We start from the raw sequence: 15,125 nt of genomic DNA, 5'->3' as shown, positions 1-15,125 counted from the left end.
ACGTACTCTACCTGATGCAATGTGTATAACGTGCTCTACCTGGCGGAATGTGTGTAACGTGCTCTGCCTGACGCAATGTGTATAACGTGCTCTACCTGGCGCAATCTGTGTAACGTGCTGTACCTGGTGGAATGTGTGTAACGTGCTCTACCTGGCGCAAAGTGTATAACGTGCTCTACCTGACGCAATGTGTATAACGTGCTCTGCCTGGCGCAATGTGTATAACGTGCTCTACCTGACGCAAGTATAACGTGCTCTACCTGACGCAATGTGTATAACGTGCTCTACCTGACGCAATTTGTATAACGTGCTCTGCCTGGTGCAATGTGTATAACGCGCTCTGCCTGGCGCAATGTGTATAACGCGCTCTACCTGGCACAATGTGTATAACGTGCTCTACCTGGTGCAATGTGTATAACGTGCTCTACCTGGCGCAATGTGTATAACGTGCTATACCTGGCGCAATGTGTATAACGTGTTCTAACTGGCGCAATCTGTGTAACGTGCTGTACCTGGTGGAATGTGTGTAACGTGCTCTACCTGGCGCAAAGTGTATAACGTGCTCTACCTGGCGCAAAGTGTATAACGTGCTCTACCTGGTGCAATGTGTATAACGTGCTCAACCTGGCGCAGTGTGTATAGGTGGTTCTATCTGGTGCAATGTGTATAAGCGGCGCTACTCTGTGGTGTAATGTGAATTGGTACTATTATCTGGCCAAGCTGCTTCCCCACAAAGCCAGACCCCTAAATTTTTTATGCGCGCCTTCGTCGCGCACTGTCCACACTTTACAATATGGGAGGGGGACCACCAATTTACTTTCTGCCAAAGGGCACCAAAATGTCTAGGTACAGCTCTGGAGCAGTGTTCTGTATACTACACAGCCCAGCAGCACTGTCACCCCCTTCTTCCCCTTGCAACACTTTTGTAGTGTCCAAATCAAGTTGTGGGGTTTCATATTTGAATCATTAATAAGATTAATAATCTTCATTTCGATGGGACCCAGAATAGGACAGGTAGGACCCCAATTTTTAAAAGTGTGGGGTCCCTGGGACCCACTTTTTTTTTTGGCTCAGCGCGATCACTGAACAGCAACCTAAAACACACAATAGAGCATGGTCCGAATCATGGAAACCCACACGACAGCCACTAGAGACTTGAATCTCACTCTAACTACCCTAACCCAGCATCTCAGTCATCAATCTGCGCAAACAAGTGCCAGTTCTACAGCCACAACCTCCTTAGTGTCAGCTGTAACCTCACCACCAAGACGTACTGGCCAAACACGACCAGACATAAGTGGGAAAGGGCCATCCAGCTCCAGAAGACGACCTGCAGAATAATTGATCTTAATTATGTGTTTGAAATGGACATTGGTAATTGTATGCAAGTAGCACTTTACGTGTTCTGGTTTTTGCAAAAAAAAAATTACAAAATTAACATAATCAAAACTAAAAGCAAGGTGAACTAGGATAAAGTTGTCTGTCAATTAATTCTAGAGTAATTTGAGTCTAGTTGTTTAAGTATATAATATGCATGGTGACATTCAAGCACCATAGATTACACACGCAGCAGTGGTAAAGTATTGATATAGAGAAGAGTGTCCTTAAAAACAGTTTATTCTATTCTTAAAAATTACCTTAAGGAGATGTAAAAGCATGGGTAAACATACACAAAGCAAATAAAAAAAACCACATAGAATACTTTGCTACTATAATGTTTATACTAACTTTACTTGCAGTTATTATAGATTGCAATGTATAATGCATACAGTAAAAAGTTTTATGTTGTTTAAAAACGAAAAATAAACACAATAAAACTTAAACACTATTCTCAAAACCATACAGGGATATTATAACACTTACCTTAGCAATTGGACAGTAGTGAGAGATGTTAAACACGGCAGCCAAAAGCAGTTCTATTTGTAATGTCTTAATTTCTATGAATCAAGGGCTTCTGCGGCCGAGTTTAAGGTATTTCCGTCCGCATTCATAAATACGAATCCTTGATAAATTACCGTGTTGTATGAAATAACAACCGCATTTGACCGATGGTCTATTCATTCATATTTGTGTAGTCGGCCGTGAAAAACAATACGAATGGCCCAAAACACTGCCGAGTTTAATGTTTAGTAAATTACCGAGATGCCACTTAGAAAAAACAAAAAACAAAACTCGAATGGAATCAGGACATTAGTAAACTTCCCTATCTGTCTCCACACCTCCACCTCCCTTTCTCTACGCCTCCTCACTTTCATCCCTCAAGGTTCTGTATTTGGCCACTTTAATTTTACCCTTTATACCCTTTCAGTCAGTTTATCAGCTCTTCTATGTACCTATATTGTTACATGTGCTGTCCATCTATTTCTCTTGGCTATCATAACACTTAATATTAATGTTTTCTAAAACTGGAATCTTTCTCTTTCCCCCAGCCAAGGACCTCACTGTCCTCCCAAAACTCCATTTCTGTTGACAACTCTGCCCTCTCTTTCACCCCATATTTAATCCCTCTTCCAATCCTGCCACTTCTACCTCCTTAATATTTCCAGGATCAGGCCTGATAACCAGTCTCGTTCATTTCTCACTTAAATTGCTGTGCTCTACTCCTCTCCAGCCTCCTGTATGTTACGCACACCAGTGCTAACAGGAGTATACCGGTGTATGAACAGAGAGGAAAGCGAAGCAAACGAACTCACAGACAGTATAACATAACATACACAGGAGGCGATGGAATAACTAATAAACACTAAGTGAACGGAGAAGCCCAAAGGCTCAGGAATTGGGTGTCTCCCTAGTGTCAGGAATGCTCAGATGGAATAGAGCGGACAATGAAGCGATGTGTAGTGATTTAACATGTGGAGCACCTGAAATGATGTTGCTAAGAGCAACAGAAAAAACCCCAAAGGGTTACCAACGGGTGTGGGAATAAACTCATTGGTCAGAGATAGAAATATAGACACAAGGAGAGTATCCACAATCCTAACCCCCACTTGCAGGGCACAGGTTCAGCTTACTGCCACTAAACTGACACCTGGACGCCCTGCACAGTGAGGGAGGATTAAGCAAGCAGGTCTGAGAGTACAGCCGCAAACCTGCTGGGTTCACAGAATAACAAAAGAACCCCAGCAGGTCAAACAACTGACTCCAGTCTTACTGCTAGGTCCGGATTGGCAGAATGAAGTACCGAATCACTAGGCCTATTCGCAGTAAGCAACAAGTAAATACAAAGTCACACAGTACTAGCTAACTCTCTGGAACTGACTAACAAAGATTCAGCAGCATTTGCCTAGCCTGAGAGGATGGTTTATATAGCAGGTGCTGTCCACACCCCACTCAGACCTCACAGACTGAGCACAAAACCAGCGCCGGACTCCCTGCCGTGCACAGAGCCTGTAACCACTACACAGTAAAAACCCGGACCGGAGTACCAGCTGCGCTCAGGTTACTTCGCTAACACTTGCCTCCCGGTTGCCATGGCTACGTGGCAGCACAGAGCAGGAGATCCTAACAGTACCCCCCCTCTGACGAGGGGTCAAAGAACCCCTACCACCGGGTTTATCGGGGAACTGCGAGAAGAAAGAGCGTATCAGTCTGGGGGCATGAAGATCACAACTGCGCACCCACGACCGCTCCTCCGGGCCATACCCTTTCCAGTGCACCAAAAATGACAGCCGACCCCGAACCATCTTGGAGTCAAGAACCCTTTCAACCACAAACTCCCTCTGACCCCGTATCAGAAGAGGAGAAGGTCTTACACTGGAAGAAGGATTACTAACCGCCAGTTTTAAAAGGGAACAATGAAATGTTTTATTGATACCCAATGAACGGGGCAGATCTAACTGAAATGCCACCGGATTGATAACCCTGGGGATCTTATAAGGGCCGATGAACCGGGGACCAAACTTATGAGATGGCTGTCTCAACTTCAAATTCTTGGTGGACAACCAGACGAAGTCTCCTAATTTGAAGCTGCAGGGTCTTCTCCGCTTATCAAAAACCCTTTTGGTCACTAATGACACAGACACAAGGGCTTTCTTCACTTTCCTCCAAATACCCCTAAGGACCGAAACAACAGAGGAACCACCAGACGTGGAATCCAGGGGGTCAAAAGAATTGGCCTTAGGATGATGCCCATACACACAAAGGAAGGGAGAGATCCCTGTAGCAGAGTGAGCCGCGTTGTTATAGGCAAACTCCGCCATGGACAGATGAGCAACCCAGTCAGTATGACACTTGGAGACATAACACCTGAGGAACTGCTCCAAGGACTGGTTCACCCTCTCAGTCTGCCCATTAGACTGTGGATGGTAGCCTGACGACAAGCTCACAGAAATCTGGAGATCAGAACGAAATGCCCTCCAGAATTTGGCCACAAACTGGGATCCACGGTCAGAGACCACATCAAGTGGCAACCCGTGGAGGCGCACAACATGCTGCATAAATAACTCAGACAGGCGTCTGGCCGATGGCAACCCAACCAGTGGAACGAAATGCGCCATCTTCGAAAACCTGTCAACGACAACCCAAATGGCTGTCATCCCCGAGGATTTGGGCAAGTCCACCACAAAATCCATGGAAATGTGGGTCCATGGCTTAGACGGAATAGAGAGTGGATGTAATGGGCTGACAGGAACCCCTCTAGGAGTTTTATTTCGGGCACAAACGTCACATGCCCGAACCCACTGATCCACATCCCTAGCCACCGAGGGCCACCACACCACCCTAGACAGCAACTCCCGAGTTCTGGCAATACCCGGATGCCCTGCCGACCTCTTGGCATGGAATTCCAGGAACACTCGCTGTCTTAACCTAGGAGGCACAAACAAGAGACCTACCGGAAGGTCTGGAGGAGCCTGCTCCTGTGCTCTAAGGACTAATGACAAGAGGTCCTGGGTAATGCCCACTTTAATACATGATGGGGACACAATGGGCAATGGCTCCTCGGTGGTCTCTTGAACTGGAGCAAAACTCCGCGAGAGCGCATCAGCCTTGATGTTTTTTGACCCAGGGCGATATGTTATCAAAAAATTAAAGCGAGCAAAAAACAAAGCCCATCGTGCCTGCCTGGCATTGAGCCGCTTCGCTGACTCTAAATATGCCAGATTCTTATGGTCGGTGAGAATTGAGACCACAAACTTAGCCCCCTCAAGCCAGTGTCTCCACTCCCCGAGTGCATCCTTTATAGCCAACAATTCCCGGTTACCCACATCATAATTCATCTCGGCAGACGAAAATTTACGGGAAAAGTAAGCACAGGGATGAAGGCGATTATCAGACACCACCATCTGAGAGAGCACTGCCCCAATACCTATCTCAGAGGCATCCACTTCTACCACAAAAGGACGCTCTGGATCTGGGTGTCGCAGCACCTTGGCCGAGACAAATGCCCTTTTGAGACGGGCAAAGGCCGCTTTGGCCTCACAAGACCAGTGAGCAACATCCGCCCCTTTCTTAGTAAGTGCCACCAAGGGGGCCACTATAGACGAAAATCCAGCGATAAACCGTCTATAAAAATTCGCAAAGCCCAGAAAACGCTGAAGCGCCTTCAAACTAGTGGGCTGCACCCAATCCAGGACTGCCTGTACCTTAGAACCCTCCATTTGGAAACCTTCTGAGGAGATAATATACCCTAGAAATGCGATTTGCTGGACCTCAAACTCGCACTTCTCCAGCTTCGCCCCAAGCTGGTGGTCTCTGAGTTTCTGGAGGACTAAGCGTACATGCTTCCGATGTTCCTCCAGGGAATGAGAGAAGACTGGGATGTCATCTAGATAAACAACTAAGAATCTATCCAAATATTCCCTGAGCACATCATTCATGAATTCCTGGAAGACTGCCGGGGCATTAGAGAGCCCAAAAGGCATCACCAAATATTCATAATGCCCTGAGTGGGTATTAAAGGCAGTCTTCCATTCATCCCCCTCTCTTATTCGGATTAGATTGTAAGCACCGCGTAGGTCAATCTTAGAAAAAATGGTGGCAGTACGAAGCTGGTCAAACAAAACCGAAATGAGAGGCAGTGGGTACGAGTTTTTAATCGTGATACAGTTCAATTCCCTGAAGTCGATGCAGGGTCGCAACGAACCGTCCTTTTTACCCACGAAAAAGAACCCCGACCCAACTGGGGACTGTGAGGGTCTGATAAATCCCTTAGCCAAGTTCTCCTGAATGTACTCTGCCATAGCCTGAGTCTCAGGACGTGACAGGGAGTACAACCTGCTCTTGGGAAGCTTAGCATCCGGCAACAAATCAATGGCACAGTCATAGGGGCGATGGGGAGGTAGTACCTCCGCAACTTTTTTGGAGAACACATCCGCAAAATCTGCATAACATCCTGGCAATCCTGGCAAACTTAGCTGCGAGAGCCTGACTGGAAGGCTCAAGCAACTCCTGAAACAATCACTACCCCAACTAAGAATCTCCCCAGAGACCCAGTCAAATTGAGGGTTATGGGCCCTTAACCAGGGTAACCCCAAAACCAATGGGGCAAAAGAACAGACAGTCACATAAAAAGACAATTTTTCAGAGTGTGTGGCTCCAATAAACAAAGGAATTTGGCTGGTGCAGGAGGTAATTTTACCCTGGGACAATGGTTCCCCGTTTAACCCACAGATCTCAATCTCTGATGCCAAAGGTACTGAGGGAACAGAGTGTTCCAGGGCGAATTGACGGTCCATGAAAACCCCATCGGCCCCACTGTCAACAAAGGCCTCAGTCTTAACAGTTTGACCGAGGATCTCCAAAGTCACCGGAATGAGAAAAGTCTTTTTAGGAAATTCTGACTTCTGGCCTGACAGGATATTTCCCATCACCCTCAGGCCCTGAAGTTTTCAGGTTTTTCTGGGCATGATACTACAACATGACCTTTATTCCCACAGTACAAACACAAACCCTGCTGTCTCCTCCGCGTCTTCTCACGCGAGGAGAGGCGGGTAGCCCCAATCTGCATAGGATCCTCGGAATATTCCTCAGAGTCTGAGGTTCCCTTGGGAAAAAAGGAAACTGCGGTCTCCCTTTCAAGCCTACGCTCTCTCAGCCGTCTATCCACCCGGATGGATAACTGTATGAGCTGATCTAAGCTATCAGGCGAGGGATATTGTACCAGTTGGTCCTTTATCTGGTCAGAAAGGCCCCTTCGGTACTGGTTTCTCAGGGCTGGGTCATTCCACTGGGTATCATGAGCCAACCTCCGAAACTCCGTACTATAAACCTCAGCTGGCCGTCGCCCTTGCTTAAGAACCGTAATCTGAGCCTCGGCTTAAGCCATCTTGTCAGGGTCATCATACAAAATGCCCAGTGCCGTAAAAAAAGCATCAACACTTTTAAGCGACGGACAGTCAGGCTGTAACCCATATGCCCGGACCTGTGGGTCTCCTTGTAGCAAGGAAATCACCATGCCCACCCGCTGAATCTCCGACCCAGAAGACTGGGGCCTAAGCCTGAAATATAGCTTACAGCTCTCCTTGAAACAAAAGAACTGCGAGCGATCTCCAGAAAAACGATCCGGGAGATTTACTTTCGGCTCCTTAACCCCTGAACTTGCCGCTGCTGCTGCGGGAGCTCTGCTAGCGACCTGCAGGGTGTTCATTTTAATGGACATCTCATTAAATTGTCGAGTCAGGACCTGCACCTGATCGACCACCTGTTGCAAAGTATTTTGAGGGGTATGCTCCATATTCCCACAAAATTTCAACAGGAGTAGGGCTGCTGAATATGTTACGCACACCAGTGCTAACAGGAGTATACCGGTGTATGAACAGAGAGGGAAGCGAAGCAAACGAACTCACAGACAGTATAACATAACATACACAGGAGGTAATGGAGTAACTAATAAACACAAAGTGAACGGAGAAGCCCAAAGGCTCAGGAATTGGGTGTCTCCCTAGTGTCAGGAATGCTCAGATGGAATAGAGCGGACAATGAAGCGATGTGTAGTGATTTAACATGTGGAGCACCTGAAATGATGTTGCTAAGAGCAACAGAAAAAACCCCAAAGGGTTACCAACGGGTGTGGGAATAAACTCCTTGGTCAGGGATAGAAATATAGACACAAGGAGAGTATCCACAATCCTAACCCCCACTTGCAGGGCACAGGTTCAACTTACTGCCACTAAACTGACACCTGGACGCCCTGCACAGTGAGGGAGGATTAAGCAAGCAGGTCTGAGAGTACAGCCGCAAACCTGCTGGGTTCACAGAATAACAAAAGAACCCCAGCAGGTCAAACAACTGACTCCAGTCTTACTGCTAGGTCCGGATTGGCAGAATGAAGTACCGAATCACTAGGCCTATTCGCAGTAAGCAACAAGTAAATACAAAGTCACACAGTACTAGCTAACTCTCTGGAACTAACAAACAAAGATTCAGCAGCATTTGCCTAGCCTGAGAGGATGGTTTATATAGCAGGTGCTGTCCACGCCCCACTCAGACCTCACAGACTGTGAGCACAAAACCAGCGCCGGATTCCCTGCCGTGCACAGAGCCTGTAACCACTACACAGTAAAAACCCGGACCGGAGTAACAGCTGCGCTCAGGTTACTTCGCTAACACTTGCCTCCCGGTTGCCATGGCGACGTGGCAGCACAGAGCAGGAGATCCTAACACTGTACCTGTGCCTCACTCCTCTATTTCCTGTCACTGGCTCCCTGTGTCATACAGAATACATGTTGAAACTCCTCTCTCTCAAATACAAAGCCATGAACCACTGTCCTTTTCACTATACATATAGCCTCTTTTTATCACACACTCTCTCTCACACACTTCACTCTACAGGTGTCACGTCTAGCAGAGTTTGAGGATCCGGCAGCTGAGATTTGCCCGAGGAGGTAGCAGGCTGTGAATGAACCAGATGAGGGGGCTGAATATAGTTCCTTCGCATGGAACACGGAGCAATGAAGAACGTAGGCGGGGTTTGAGAGTCAATGGAAAGTATTTATTATGTACAGGGCTGAGGTTTAGAACCGAGGCTGGGGCACGATGGTTAAAGACGTGGCTGGAGGCGAAGAACTGTGGACTGTGATTTGTAAGACGAGACTGTAGATGATGAACTGTGGAACTGTGGAGGGTGGTTGAAGACGTGGCTTGAGACAAGGACTGTGTACTGTGGTTTGGAAAACGGGGCTGAAGATAATAATCTGCAGGCTGTGGTCAGTGGTACAGAGGCGTGGCTGGTGAAGGAGATCTGTGGAGTGTGGCTTGAAAGACGAGGCAGAAGACCCGGGGCCGACTGTGCCCAAAGAGTCTTACTGGACCGGGTTTCCCAGGGGCGCTTCCACAGGCAGTAGCAGGCTAGAAACGGCAGGGCTGCAGCAGCAACAGAGAACCGACCAAACAGGATCAGGAGGAACCAGAATACAGCAGGAATCCTGGGAGCACAGGCTAAAGCACCTACAACAGGGTTGTAACTTGAAGCACTGGCATCCCTGTCCTAAACCAGCCCCCTTTTATAGGGAGAGCTTCCCCTGGATTGGCTGGAAGAAACAGGAAACAGGAACTATGCTTAAAACTTGGTCTCCAACATGGCGGCGCCCAGTAATGCAGACCCTTTTTGCAAAGCCACAATGCTCACTGCCCCTGGTCTCCTAGCAACGGCCCAGCAAGAGCGACCCACTGTAGCGGCATCTCGCTGCCACGAGCGGACCCCCTCACCGCCGCTACTGCTGCCCACGGATCCGGCGCAGCAGCCCACCTCCGCCGATGCCCGCACATCGCCAAAGAAGCCAGCCCCGCGGCCCCAGCGTACCGGTAAGACTCCTGATGCTGACAACAGGTTGAGTATCCCATATCCAAATATTCCGAAATACAGACTTTTTTGAGTGAGAGTAAGATAGTGAAACCTTTGTTTTTTGATGACTCTATGGCCCTCATTCCGAGTTGTTCGCTCGCTAGCTGCTTTTAGCAGCATTGCACACGCTAAGCCGCCGCCCTCTGGGAGTGTATCTTAGCTTAGCAGAATTGCGAACGAAAGATTTGCAGAATTGCGAATAGAAATTTCTTAGCAGTTTCTGAGTAGCTCCAGACTTACTCAGCCATTGCGATCAGTTCAGTCAGTTTCGTTCCTGGTTTGACGTCACAAACACACCCAGCGTTCGCCCAGACACTCCCCCGTTTCTTCAGACACTCCCGCGTTTTTCCCAGAAACGCCAGCGTTTTTTCGCACACGCCCAGAAAACGGCAAGTTTCTGCCCAGAAACACCCACTTCCTGTCAATCACAGTACGATCACCAGAACGATTAAAAATCCTCGTTATGCCGTGAGTAAAATACCTAACTTTTGTGTAAAATAACTAAGCGCATGCGCTCTGCGAACCTTGCGCATGTGCAGTAAGCGACTAATCCAGGGCCGGATTGGGAACAAAAAGCGGCCCTGGAAAAATTTGTACTAGTGGCCCCACTTGGGCAGCACCAGAGGTGTAAGGTCTAGCTATGGGCCATGGCAGCAGCACCCTCCCCCCAAGACTTTCCAGATAGTGGGCATGTCTAGCATCAAGGGGGAAGTTAAAAGGAAATAAAATTAAATATTATGAGCACATTATATGATACATCTTCAGAATTTAGGAAACTATATAATTCTTTAGAAAGATATATTTTCTTGCTTATTACACCAACCGTATCCCAATCACTATTCACTCAATCTTATATGTCAGCCAAGCAGGCAGACAGAGCATACAGTACACTAGATCATCTGCAATCACAGGCTAAGTGGCAAAGTCATTTTCATATATGCAAATTGTTTGGCATCTTATTCATTATGTCTATAAATAGGACCACATGTCCTCAAACAAAACAGGTCCCACGGGTGCGTCGGCCCACCGGGAATCTTCCCTGTAAGCCCTATGGCCAATCCGCCTCTGGACTAATCGCAATATAGCGAAAATCGGCAACGAGCGAACAACTCGGAATGAGGGCCTATGTACACAAACTTTGTTTAATACACAAAGTTATAAAAAATATTGTCTAAAATGACCTTCAGGCTGTGTGTATAAGGTGTATATGAAACATAAATGCATTCTGTGCTTATATTTAGGTCCCATCACCATGATATCTCATTATGGTATGCAATTATTCCAAAATACGGAAAAATCCGATATCCAAAATACCTCTGGTCCCAAGAATTTTGGATAAGGGATACTAAACCTGTACTAATAAATGTCACCTTACTTCCTACCTAATTCCTCTCTCTCCCATGCCACTTCCATCTCTGGAATGCCCTCCCACGCTGTCATACTCGGTAAGCCTCCCAGCGGTTTAACATGTCTTTAAAACTTGTTTTTTCATTCACAGTAACCACCCACTCCTCCAACTGCCCAAACTCTGCACTCCCCATCTCTGCTCACTTCTCCCTCTTGTGCCCCTCATATCTATTATAACGTGTAAGCTTTTCTGAGAAGGCCCTTTCCCATTATTTTCTTCACAGACTTATGCAATCTATGTCCTGTAATTATGTATTGTTCTAAATTTGTCTGTATGAGTTTGTACTTATGCTGCTGTGTACAATGCAGCGTAACCTCTGTGGCACCTTATAAATACAAAATAATAATAATATATATATATATTTTTTTAAATACTATATACTGTAGTAAGTAGCGGAAGCTTTTGAAAAGACATCACAAACCAATCATAGACTTAGGGCCAGCTCCAGACATGTTCCTCAGGAGTGACCACGCAGGGCGCCGAGTTCCTAAGGGTGGAACGTCAGCCGTCAGGTATCTTAAATATGGCGCTGGTTCGTCAGCCAATCAGAGCAGAGCTTGTGGACCAGCAATGGCAGCTCCTGATTGGCTGTCGGAACATGATCTTTAATTTACTCATGAACCGGTGCCATATTTGAAATGCCTGCATCCACATTCAACACCCGTCCCCGGCTCCCTGCATCCATGTCCAGACAGCGTTTATGTCGCTGCTCAGAGGCTCCTCCTTCATTCTGCTCCCACTCCTCTGTATGCTCTCCTGAATTCGGAACATAAATCTCCTCTCCCCGGCTGCCCTTATAGCGCTCCCCTCACACTAGCGGATCTCCCGCAGAAGCACCCTGGCTGGGGCAGAGCAGGCTGTTTGTGCGTGACTGCCTCTACTATTTCCTGGCAGGAGTCAGAGTAGAGGTGATGGAAGGATCAGAGACTGCTGAAGGTCAAATCCCCCTGGATAGTAACAACAAGCCGGCAGTAGCAGCAGCAGCAGCAGCAGCAGCTGGGAGAGGGGGACACTGACTGGGGTAATGGGGCAGCCTAGGAAACAGTGGGATGAAGTCGATGAACCAGCTGTGGTGCTCCCACTGTTATCTTCCAGGACCAGGTGCTGGCTCCTTCTCCAGTTAAGAATGGGGGTGAGAGGGGGGCGTCACTTGGCACTGCCTGTGGCAGGGACAATGACTGTGGGAAGGGGGACTTCTGTAGCCCCTGTGAGGGAAGAAGAAGACTTGTGGAGGAAAGGAAGATGCTGCACTGGTAGGTGCCCCCTGCCTGCCTCTGTCTTTGCAATGCAATAGCCAATAATGAGGGTGGGGGGGGGAGGGATCTCCCCTGCTCCATGGAAGAGATTAGGGCTTTTGTCATTTGTGGGAGATGGGAGCAATTATCATTGGAGGCTAGGTGTGTTATAAACATGCAAATATTTTCAGTATACCGACAGCGGCATCCCGCCTGCCAGTATACCGGCAGCGAGTTCCCTCGCATGCTTGCTGCACTAGCCATGCTTTGGTCCACAGGCTCTATTTCCACTCAGTTGGTGGTGTGGACCCACCAACCGAGTGGGAATTACGGTGGAGGGGTGGTGTTGTGATGTCTGGAATTTGACCGCTGGTAAAATGTCAGATGTTGGGATTCCAGTGGCGATCTCCTGAACACTGGGATCCCGACCGCTAGCATTTTGAATGCATCCCTGTGTATCTGGCACTATACTGGAACACTATGTGTATGCACTATACTGGGGGCAGTATGTGTATCTTACTCTTTACTGGGGGCATTATGTGTAACGCACTATACTGGGGGCATTATGTGTAACTGGCACTATACTGGGGGCATTATGTGTAACGCACTATACTGGGGGCGTTATGTGTATCTGGCACTATAATGGAACATTATGTGTAACTGGCACTATACTGGGGCATTATGTGTATCTGGCACTATAGTGGGGACATTATGTGTATCTGACTCTATACTGGGGGCATTATGTGTGTCTGACTATAAGTGGAGTATTATGTGTATCTGACTCTATACTGGGGACATTATGTGTATCTGCCATTATGTTTAAGGGGCATTACTGGGGGCAGTATGTGTAAGGAGCAACACTGTGGGCATTATGTGTGAGGCTGCTAATTGACTGTGTGTAGAGGGCAGTGTGATAATATATATATTTATAACTTGATAACATAATATAAAGTTGCGAGGCCCCCTAACACTGCCAGCTGATCCACTAATTTTTACTTTTTCTGTCAATATACTTTTATCCTTCTCTGATATTTTGTGAACTCTCATCAGTGATCCCAGATTAGCAGAGATCATTTACCCTAATTCTACTACCATACCACACTGGAAAAGCCCAAATCCATCCGATCTTGGAAGCTAATCAGTGTTGGGCTGAGTCAGTACTCTGGTGAGAGTCTCCTGAGGAAGACCCAGTATAGTAGAGTACAGAGATGATTGGTATGCTCAGTGCCTAACAGTGATAGATGATTCACCCTTTTTTTCTGGTTCCATTCTGTTCTTTATCCTCTATTTGTGGCGATTAATGATATTCTGTTCCAACAAGTATACGCTCACAATTGATGCTCGGGCACACAGGCGATTTATGACATCCAAATCTGTACAGTTATGTACAGGCATATTGTTGAAACAAACCCGTGAATTTATTGTATCTTCCTATTAAGGATTACCATTATAACTATCCAGACCTATCCCAGACAGTGTACATTCATTATTTAATGCTCATGATTGTTATTGTTATTGTTACTAATACTCCAAACTACTTACTTTTACTATGAAGTTAATAAAATTCAATTCATTTTAATAATTTTTCTGATCTTTATTTCTTAATACTATCATTTTTCTGATATGTTAAGAGTGCACCCACAAAAGAGTCTTCTTCTCTCTTCTTCTGTCTACAGAGTTCAATACTGACTCAGGGTGCACCACCACAGTAAATATTGAATAGAAAAAATGTTTTTTCTTCACTCCTATCACTCTATTTTGGTACTTACAGCTTGATTGATTGATATACAAAATAACCTGTGCCGTATACCTCCAGTGTAAACTACAGAACTCACCAGAATGGCTAACACCCTGGAATTAATGAGGGCAGACAATAATAGGATGCTAAACACATACCAAAGAATCATGGATGAGAATCACCGGCTCCATGAAGCCTACCTGCAGATATTTATCATCCTCCTCCTCACAGATTATCAATTCGTCCCCACTGGAATCCACCATCTCAGCTCCCTGTGTACTTTGTGGAGGCAATTGCTGCTGGTCAATGTCTCCACGGAGGAATTGATTATAATTCATTTTAATGAACATCATCTTCTCCACATTTTCTGGATGTAACCTCGTACGCCGATTGCTGACAAGGTGAGCGGCGGCACTAAACACTCTTTCGGAGTACACACTTGTGGGAGGGCAACTTAGGTAGAATAAAGCCAGTTTGTGCAAGGGCCTTCAAATTGCCTCTTTTTCCTGCCAGTATAAGTACGGACTGTGTGACGTGCCTACTTGGATGCGGTCACTCATATAATCCTCCACCATTCTTTCAATGTTGAGAGAATCATATGCAGTGACAGTAGACGACATGTCCGTAATCGTTGTCAGGTCCTTCAGTCCGGACCAGATGTCAGCATCAGCAGTCGCTCCAGACTGCCCTGCATCACCGCCAGCGGGTGGGCTCGGAATTCTGAGCCTTTTCCTCGCACCCCCAGTTGCGGGAGAATGTGAAGGAGGAGATGTTGACAGGTCGCGTTCCGCTTGACTTGACAATTTTCTCACCAGCAGGTCTTTCAACCCCAGCAGACTTGTGTCTGCCGGAAAGAGAGATCCAAGGTAGGTTTTAAATCTAGGATCGAGCACGGTGGCCAAAATGTAGTGCTCTGATTTCAACAGATTGACCACCCGTGAATCCTTGTTAAGCGAATTAAGG

At 46.8% G+C, this 15,125-nt stretch overlaps 1 pseudogene; it reads left to right on the top strand.

Annotated features, from left to right (window-relative positions):
* Positions 1–13,507: 13,507 nt before the first annotated feature.
* On the top strand, positions 13,508–13,626 carry LOC134937698 (5S ribosomal RNA; annotated as a pseudogene).
* The last annotated feature ends 1,499 nt before the right edge of the window (positions 13,627–15,125 follow it).

Source organism: Pseudophryne corroboree, chromosome 6 (assembly GCF_028390025.1).
Source record: "Pseudophryne corroboree isolate aPseCor3 chromosome 6, aPseCor3.hap2, whole genome shotgun sequence".
NCBI classification, from domain to species: Eukaryota; Metazoa; Chordata; class Amphibia; order Anura; family Myobatrachidae; genus Pseudophryne; species Pseudophryne corroboree.
Note: the sequence above shows the minus strand (reverse complement) of the source record. Positions and strands in the feature narration are given on the sequence as shown.